The sequence below is a fragment of the Mus pahari genome, chromosome 1 (assembly GCF_900095145.1).
Source record: "Mus pahari chromosome 1, PAHARI_EIJ_v1.1, whole genome shotgun sequence".
In the NCBI taxonomy this organism is placed as follows: domain Eukaryota; kingdom Metazoa; phylum Chordata; class Mammalia; order Rodentia; family Muridae; genus Mus; species Mus pahari.
Genome location: NC_034590.1, coordinates 30540742 through 30550453, shown reverse-complemented (window position 1 = coordinate 30550453; position 9712 = coordinate 30540742).

Below are 9712 nucleotides of genomic sequence, written 5' to 3'. Positions count from 1 at the left end.
ATGGCCTCTACTATGTTCCATGGATTTATGTGTCAGTTTTTGTGCCACAAAACTTTTATTAGTGTTTCTGTAGTGCCATTTGAGATCAGGTATAATAATATCTCCCACAGTATTTATTTTGTTAAGGATCACTTTGGCAATCTTTGGACTTTTTCACCTTTATACACATTTTGAGATGATGCTTTTCTATGCTAGTGAACAATGGTCCTAAAATTTTGATTGGGATTTCATTGAATTTTTCGATTAATTCTTCTGATCCATGAATATGGAGGTCTTTCCATCTTCCAGTGTCTTTCTCCAGTGTCTTATCTTAAAGTTTTCATTGTAGAGATCTTTCATTTTCTTGGGTAAGCTTCTTCACAGGCATTTCAGTTCTTTGTCTGGCTATTATGGATTGACTTGTTACCTTAATTCTAGTACTGACTTTTTTTTTTGGTTTTTGGTTTTTTTCAAAACAGGGTTTCTTTGAGTAGCCCTGGCTGTCCTGGAACTCACTCTGTAGACCAGGCTGGCCTCGAATTCAGAAATCCGCCTGCCTCCGCTTTCCGAGTGCCGGGATTAAAGGCGTGCGCCACCATGCCCAGCTCTAGTACTGACTTTTGTATGTTTGTTTTGTTCTCTGCATTTTGCTGAAAGTATTTATTATCTTTAAGGATTTTCTGTTGGAATCCTTATTGTCTTTTCTAGGTTGACTTTATAATCTGGGGACACTTTATAAATAGGACACTTTTTAAATAGGGACACCATTTCAACTTCTTTTCCTATTCGTATACAGACTTTTATTTGCTTCCCTTGTCCCATTGGTCAGGCTAAGACTTCATGCACTTTATTGGATATAAATACAGTGGACATCTTTCTCTTGTTCTTTATATTTTTTTTTGAATCTTTTTTTTTTTTTAAGATAGATTTATTTATTTATTTATTTATTTAATGTGTGTACACTGTAGCTGTCTTCAGACACTCCAGAAGAGGGCATCAGATTTTTGTTACGGATGGTTGTGAGCCACCATGTGGTTGCTGGGATTTGAACTCAGGACCTTTGGAAGAGCAGTTGGTGCTCTTAACCGATACAGTGTTCTGCCTGCATGTATGCCTGCAGGCCAGAAGAGGGCACTAGATCTCATTATAGATGATCATGAGTCACCATGTTGCTGGGAATTGAACTCAGGACCTCTGGAAGAGCAGCTAGTGCTCCTAACCTCTGAACCATCTCTCCAGCCCTCTTGTTCTTAATTTTATTGACAGTGTTTTGAGTTTGTCTTCTATCATGATATTACTATATGTTTGTTTTATATAACCCTTATTATGTAGAAGTATGTCCCTGGTGTCTCCAAGACTTTTATCATGAAGGGATGTGAAATTTTTCTCAAAGTCTTCCTCTGTCTCTGTTTAGATAATGGTGTGATGTATGGTTTTGCATCCATTTATGTGATAAATTACATACACTTAACTATTCCTGTATTTTTGAATGAAGCTATCTTGGTCTTGATGAGTGATCGATCTCTTTGATGTGATCTTGAGCTAGGCTTGCATTTTATTGAAACTTTTTGTATCTGTGTTCATCTGGCAGAGCAGTCTGTAATTTTCTTTATTTGCTATGCCTTTATCTGGTTTTGGTATCAGAGTAATACTGAATTCATGATTGGAATTTAAAAGTCTTCCTCTTTTTTCTATTTTGTGGAATTTTTTGAATAGTACTGGTATTATTGCTTCATTGAAATGCTAATAAAGTTCTGTAGTGAATCCACCTGCTCCTGGGCTTTTATTGTTGGGAGACTTTTTAACTACTGTTTTAATCTTGTTGCTGGTTATGAATATGTTTAATATTTTTGGTTACTCTAGGATTAATTTTCTCATGTTACGTTCATCTGGAGAAATTCATTTATTTCTTCTCGATTTTCCAAGTTAGAAGGAGTTTAAGTGTTTGAGGTTAGAGGATGGTGCATGAAGAAGACCTGGGGCTTGATCCCTTGAAGCAGCCAACCACTAGGAAATTTGGATCAATGAAAAAAACAGGAAAGTGGTCAGTAAGGAAGCCTGCTGCCCAAGTTCTACAGAACTGAGTGTGGTGAGTACTTCCCATGGGTAGAAAGAAAGCAGGTCTTATCATGTTGCACGAGTCTGTTTTTGTATCTTTAATGTATACAAGTACAGACAGAGTCAGACAGTGCCAATTTTATTTCTGAGAAAATCCCTGCAGCATGTGGGAAGTGCTGTGGCATTTTGCTTCTCTTGAGCTCAGGAAGGAAACTAAGCTTTAGGAAGTATAAAATGAGGCCTGGAGACATAGTCAGTGGTAGATCATTTGGCTGCCTATGAAAGGCTCTGAGTTTGATTCCTAGGACTGGGGTGTGGTCAGGGAGTGTGTGAGAGAGAAGGGGAGTGCAATGGAAGCAAATCTGAAGTGTTTGTTATTCTGATGGAATAGGCTACGAGCCGTGGACGTCTTTGTAGGAACTGGTGATAAAATTACATGCTATTTTTATGTAACTTAACCTTCCATATATTAATAACATCTTTCAGTTTCTCTAGTATTATTTATGAGTGCAAACTATTGTTTTTAACAAATACATTTATATTTGTAGTAAAATTGAAAGAAAGGTGCAATATCCCTATGTACCCTTTGCCCCTGTGTGCGTTGCCCTACCTCAATCAGAGTTATAGGTCATGATAGGTAATCAGTCGATTTTGCCATATTATCACTTAGAATCTCTGTGCTTAGGTTTCACTCTTGGTGTGCACTCCATGGATTTGAACTAACGTATGATGGGAAGCACTTATCCTTACAGTATCAAATAATCTCTCTGCTGACACTTCTCTGATCCTCAACTCACCCTTCCTTCCCGTTAACCCACGGCAGTCACTGAACTTTTCTTTCCCTCCTCTCCTTCTCTCCCTCCTTGTCCTGCTTCCTTCTTTCTCTCTCTCTCTCTCTCCTTTTTTACTTTTTCTAATGTTAGGAATTCAGTCCAGGATCTCATACGGTGCTGGACAAATGCCCCATGACTAAGTCACATCCCAGCTCCTGATTTTTTTCTGGTCTCCACGGATTTATGCTTTCGAGAACGCTACATTCCTAAATTTTTTTTATTCACTGACATACATTTGCGTTTCTCCCATATCTTCTCATATCTCATGGCTTTTTAGAACTGAATAATATTTCATTCTATCAATGCGCCACAGTTTATATACCCACTCACATGAATAGTCATGAATGCATGCTTTCATTAAATTTTTTTTGGGGGGGGAAGGTTATGATTACTTTCCAGTGCTGGGGGATGGAGCTATGTTTGAGATGAACGAAGAAACCGAACAGCTCTTGGAAGGCCTCAACTTCCCCACGTGGTGCTACAGGGCAGAGAGAAACAAACAAACAAACAAACAAACAAACAAACAAACAACCTTGGGGTTTTGCAGTCCTGAAAAGAGAGAGAAATCAGAGCACAGGCATTTCTCTGCAGTTGCTGCAGGCAGCCAGGGACTGCAGCAGCTCTGGTGGATACAGCCAACTTAAGTCTGAAGGGCAGCCAGAAACAGACATTTGAAAAGTGGGAAAGCATTGCGATGGTAACAAAATATTTCTCTGTAAAGTGGCCAGGCAGAAGTCTTACCGCAATGACTTTTAGACTTAGAAACCCTCAGAGCTTTCTCAATAGAGGGCTGTCCCACGCTGGCTCAGGCTACTTTTCAGATCTTTGTGTCAATGAATAAGAACCTAAGTTTCTCTGAGGTTGATCTCCCTTGGGAGAGAGTATATGCAGTACTTATGATTTCATTACAACAGTTTTAAAATAAATACAGTCAGGAGAATAACAACCACTCCCAGATTCCCTTAGGCTCTTACCGTTTCAGGGTGCCCATGGTACGTTCCACCGGTTTCCTGTTAAGTTTACGTGTGAGTTATTTTTGGTCTTTTGCTGCAGTGAATAAACACCCCACCTACATATTTTCATATTTTTACAAGTAGATCTGTAAGCAAGATTCTTGGAAGTGTGATTTTAGGACCGTGAGTAAACAGTATGACTTTGCTTGGTATTGTCCAGTTGTTTTCTGTGACAGTGCTGCCAGCATCTGCTCCTTTGGCTCAGTGTAGCTTTTCATCAATAGTTTTTACTTTTGTCATCCTAGCAGATGTGAAATGCTGTCTCAGTAGTGTATTGCCTTGTGCTTTTTTCTATTTCTGTGAGATGAATCAACTTTTCCTAAGATTAACAATTATGTGTATTTTTTCCTGTAAGGTGAAATACTTAAATATACTCATATACTCAAAAATCAATTTTCTATTGTTAGTTTTTTTCTTTTAGTGGTTCTAAATTTCAAAATTTGATTCAAAGTTAAACTAATTTCATTCAAATTTGAGGTATTTTCTTATGCTGGAAGATAAAGAGATTTAGTTCAATCTTCTATGTTTAAACTTCCACTATAATCATAATACACAGCCCTCTGTATCAGCCAGTTTTATCTCTGTAGATCCATCTATCCTGGCAATGTTCTCATTTTACTTCCCTGGTCTCTGTAGTAATTAGAGGCGATGTACTACATAGTTACTTTAGGCTCTGAGCTTCCATGTGAAGATTAGGATCTAGGAGCATCTAATAAAAGAGAACAAGCAGTGTTTGCTTTTCTGGTCTGGGTTACCACACTAAATATGATCTTTTTTCCTATCCTTTTACCTACAAAGTTCATAATTTCACGTTTGTTTACACCTAAATACTATTCCATAGTGCTTATATACTACATTTTGGGGGCGGGGGTGTCTCCGTGAAGCCCTAGCTATCTTGAAACTCACTCCCTAAACCAGGCCAGCCTTGAAATCAGAGCTCCATCTGCCTCTGTCTCCCAAATACTGGGGTTAAAGACGTATGCCACTACCACACCCAGCTCAGGCACAGTAAGTTGTTGGCTTGAATTCTTGGCAAACAGAGTTCTACTCAGAAAGTCCTTTCTTAAACCTATATCATGTCGGGTACTATCTGTGCTTTCTTTTAACAATTTCAGTTTTCAGGTTTCATATATAGGTCGTTGATCCATTTGTAGCTGGGCGATACATACAGGTCTAATTTCATTCTTCTGCATGTGAACATACACTTTTCCAGTACCATTTGTTGAAGATACTTTCTTTTCCTCAGCTTCCATTCTTGGTGTCTTTGTTAGATACCACGCAGCAGAAGCTGTGTGTGCTCCGGTTCAGGTCTTTGATTTGTTCTATTGATAAACGTTGCTCAGTTTCAGAACAAGGCACTGAGTTGCATACTTAACGTACCAAAGCAAACCTAGTCTCCAGCTTCTCCCAGCTTCTCTCAGTCCCATTTAGCATACCCTGTCCCCAACCCTTAACTTTGCAGCCCAGGGGTGGCCTGCACTTCCCCATGAGGCTCCTCCCTATGTAATCCAGACATTTTATTCTCTCTCTCTCTCCTCCTCCTCCTCTTCTTCCTCTTCCTCATGGCCACTTCCCTGGCCTTGGTCCTTGGGGCCAGTGAACTCTAAATAAACCTGCCTTTAATATAATCTATATCTGGCTTGAATTGGCTTATTGGCAGTGGTGGAGAAATAACCTATCAAACATGTCTGTTTGTGTACACACACACACACACACACACACACACACACACACACACACACGTCAATACTGTGTACAATCACTATGGCTCTGTAACATCTCCTGTGATCTGGAACGGTAATCCCTCCAGCACTATTCTTTTTGCTCTGAATTATTTAGCTATCCAGGGTGTTTTGTGGTTCCATGTAAAATTCAGAAAATGTTTTTCTGTTTCTATTCCTACAAACACTGTGATGGGGATTTGCATTGGGATTGACTGAATCTGTAAATAGCTCTTGGTAGAATGGCCATTTCAGAATATTAATCCATCTAGTGTCTTTCTCTCTTTCTTCACGGGTTTAATGTTTTTACTGTAGAGATTCTTTACTTTCTTTGTTAGGTCAATTCCTATAATTAAAAAAAAAAAGTATGCGTGGAGGAATCCATGGTTCTAGTTACATAAGTATCAGTGGGAGGGGAGGCCCTTCGTCCTGTGGAGGCTTGATACCCCAGCGTAGGGGGATGCTAGAGCACTGAAGCACTGAAGCACTGAAGCAGAAGTTTGTGAGTGGGTAAAGGAGCACCCTCATAGAGGCAAAGGGGAGGAGGAATGGGATGGGAGGTTTGCAGATGGGAAACAAGAAAGGGGGATATCATTTGAAATGTAAATATATAGGATGATTAAAAAAAAGACAAGTTGGAGCTGGTGAGATCACTTAGCAGTTAAGAGCACTGACTTCTCTTCTGGAGGTCATGAGTTCAAATTCCAACAACCACATGGTGGCTCACAACCATCTGTAATGAGAAACAAATAAAAAAATCGATGTGCCTGAGCCAGCAGGGTGGAGTGAGCAGGGCCAGAACAAGCAGGGACCGGATCAAGCAGGATCCAAGCAAGCAAGTAGGGGCCAGAGGGAGAAGGGAAGGGAAGGGGGGAGAAGAAGACATGTTGAATTTTGTCAAAGGATTTTTTTCTGCATCTGTTCAAATGGGCATATAATTTTTGTCTGGAAGTCCATCTATGTTGTTTATTACATTAATGACTTACACATGATGAACTTTATTTCTGCATTTCAGTGATAAAACAAATTTGGTTATGGTGTATAATTTCATTTTTGGGGGGTGTACAATCTTTTAGATGTAGGTCTGCATTTTATGTGCAAGTTTTCACTGTGATCTTTTTGCTTGGTGGTTGTGGTAGTGGTGGTTTTTTTGTTTGTTTGCTTGTTTGTTTATTTGTTTGTTTTTTGAATGTTTTTGAGTTTATAATTATGAGGGATATTGGCCTATAGTTTTCTTTCTTCTTTTTTTGAAGATTTATTTATTTGTTTGTTTGTTTATGTATGTGAGTACACTGTTGCTGTCTTCAGACACATCCGATGAAATCGTTGGATCCCATTACAGGTGGTTGTGAGCCACCATGTGGTTGCTGGGAAATGAACTTAGGACCTCTAGAAGAACAGTCAGTGCTCTTAACCACTGAGCCATCTCTCCAGCTCCTGTAGTTTTTTGTTGACATCTTTACCTGTTTTGAGTATTAGAGTGGTATTGATTTCATACAAGGAGTTTGGAAGTGCTCCTTCTGTTTCTATTGTCTTGAATAATATATGAGAGATTGGCTGTAGGTCTCTTTTGATTGTGTGGTAGAATGCTGCTGCAAATCAATATGGTCCTGGACTTTTTATCTTTATCTTTCTAGCTGAAAGCTTTGTATTACTATTTCAATATCCTCAGTTGTCTTGTTCCTGTTTAGATTGTTGATTTCTTCTTGGGTTAATTTTGATGGTTTTATTGAATCTACAAAATCATCCAATTCTTTTAGTTTTTCTAGTTTAATGAACTCCAGGTTTTGAAAATATTTCCAAATTATATTCTGGTTTTTAAAAGTCTGTTGTAATAGTTTCCTGTTCATTTCTGACTATGTTCATTTAATTTCTCTCATAATTTCAGGTAGGTAAAGGTTTGTTAATTTTGTTTATCTTCTCAAAGAGCCAGCTCTTAGATGTGTTGATTTTTGTTTGTTTCCTTTATCTCTATCTCATTGATTTTTGGTATGATTTTCAGTATTTCTTATCATCATCTGGATTTGGATTTGGGATGCTCTTGTTTTTTTGTTTTTTTTTTAAGGCATTTTTTATTAGATATTTTCTTCATTTACATTTCAAATGCTATCCACAAAGCCTCCTATTCCAACCTTCCCCCGCCCTGCTGCCCAACCCACCCACTCCTGCTTCCTGGCCCTGGCATTACCCTGTACTGGGGCATATGATCTTTGTAATACCAAGGGCCTTTCCTCCCATTGATGGCCAACTTGGCCATCCTCTGCTACATATGTAACTAGAGACACAGCTCTGGGGAGTGTTGGTTAGTTCATATTGTTGTTCCTCCTATGGACTGAAGATCCCTTTAGTTCCTTTCGAACTTTCTCTAGCTCCTTCATTATGGTCCCCGCATTCCATCCAATAGATGACTGTGAGCATACACTTCTGTATTTGCCAGGTATTGGCATAGCCTCACAAGAGAGAGCTATGTCAGGTTGAGTTGCATTATTAAACCATTTATTTGTACTTTTTCTGGTCTTTTAATATAGGCACCTAGAAATATAATTTTTCCTCATAGGGTTGCTTACAATGTGTCCTATGGCCTTTATTGTATTGTGTTTTTATTTTCATTTAGTTTCAGGAAGTTTTTTACTTCTTTCTTGATTTCTTCTTTCAAACATTCATCATTTTGTAATGAATTGTTTAATATCCATGAGTTTATATATTTACTAGTGTTTTTTTCCTTCCAGTTTTAATTTTGATTACATTGTGGTTACCTACAATAAAATGAGTGATTTCAATTTTTTTGATTTTGTAAAGATTTATTTCGTGCTCAAGGGTGTGGCTTATTTTAGAAATCTTTCATGTGTTGCTAAGTAGAATGTGTATTCTGTTGAGTTTAGATAGAACAATCTGTACATATCTCCTATGTCCATTTGATTTATGATGTCAATTAATTCTGGTGTCTTGTCCACAGTAGGGTATCGCAAAAAACTGCTATTAATGGATCGATGTTAATCTGTCTTATCAGTGTCTTTAAATCTAGTAGTAGATTTTTTTTTTATATGAATTTGGTCACCCCAGTGTTTTGTGTATAAATGTTTATGATAGTAGTATTTTCTTGATTAAGTGAATTTCTTCTGATTAATGTTAAAGTCTATTTTTGTCAAATGTTAAAATAGTCATGCCTGCTTGTTTCCTTGCTTTCTGATCCCATCTGATTGGAGTACTTTTATCCATCCTTTTACTCTCAGATGCTACTTATCTGTAAAACTAAGTTGGGTTTCTGTCTTAGTCAGGGTTTCTATTCCTGCACAAACACCATGACCAAGAAGCAAGTTGGGGAGGAAAGGGTTTATTCGGCTTACATTTGCATACTGCTATTGATCACCAAGGGACTCAGGACTGGAACTAAAGCAGGGCAGGAAGCAGGAGCNGATGCAGAGGCCATGGAGGNATGTTCTTTACTGGCTTGCTTCCCCTGGCTTGCTCAGCCTGCTCTCTTATAGAAACCAAGACTACCAGCCCAGAGATGGTCCCACCCACAAGGGGACCTCCCCGCTTGATCACTAATTGAGAAAATGCCTTGCAGCTGGATCTCTGGTTGGAGGCATTTCCCCACTGAAGCTCCTTTCTCTGTGATAACTCCAGTTTGTGTCAAGTTGACACAAAATTAGCCAGTACAATTGACCCCTTGTCAACTTGACACACAAATACATCACTAGTAAGCCTCAACCCTTAGTTCTTATTCATCCCCAAGATCTCAATAACTTTAAAAGTCCCATAGTCGTTACAAATTCTTAAAATTTCAATCTTTCTTAAAATCTAAATTCACAAAGCTAGCCAGCACAGTTTCTTTTAGGCAATAGAAAGATGAACTTTATTATTATTATTATTATTATTATTATTATTATTATTATTATTATTATCATCATCATCATCATCATCATTATTTGCTTTTCTACTTAGGCTATTGTTGTTTTTTTACAATCCCATCTTCATTTCAGCTTGGGTCCTCTTTAATGTTTCTAACTACTAATTGAATTCAATTCTCAAATCTTGGGTTGTCTTCATCATTTCCATCAGCCTTATCTTTGTGTTTTCTTGGGCATCTCTTAGATTTATTCTC